Source organism: Numida meleagris, chromosome 2, assembly GCF_002078875.1.
Source record: "Numida meleagris isolate 19003 breed g44 Domestic line chromosome 2, NumMel1.0, whole genome shotgun sequence".
In the NCBI taxonomy this organism is placed as follows: domain Eukaryota; kingdom Metazoa; phylum Chordata; class Aves; order Galliformes; family Numididae; genus Numida; species Numida meleagris.
This window is the reverse complement of record NC_034410.1, coordinates 57,551,996-57,552,545: the sequence shown is the minus strand read 5'-3', so window position 1 is coordinate 57,552,545 and position 550 is coordinate 57,551,996.

Genomic DNA, 550 nt, shown 5'->3' with positions numbered 1-550 from the left:
TCTGTTACTATGTAACTCAGTTTAATGTAGTGTTCTTCAGGAAGCTGCTCCAAACACTCCTAAATTATTTTCCCCTTCCCCAGAATAAGCATCTTGATTGCTTATATGTGGACCACGCTACAGAAAGCTGTCAACGCGAGTTATCTTTCTTGCCATGAGCCTGCTTCGGTCAACACAGAAACCTGACATTACCCAACAAACCCAGTGTTTTTGGTCACCCGAACAAAGCAACCTTCCTAAATGACATTACCCTTCAGCCGACATACAGCCACCAGCAAAATGCCAGGGCGTCTGTCAGTGACACACTGGGGCTGTCTGCTCCCGAAGCCTCTTCAAGGCAGGAGATGGGTTTGCACTAATTTCTACAGCGTAGCCATGCTGGAGGCTGCACAGCAAGAAGAGCTCTTTTCAAGCTTACCTTCTTTACAGTCTTTTTCAGTTTTCCATTAATTTCTTCAAGCACTGATTTCCATGTTTGCATAAAAAAAAGAGCCTACATAAGCATAAGAAGTTTGAGGTTTCTTTATGTTTCCTTTTTTTTTTTTTTTTT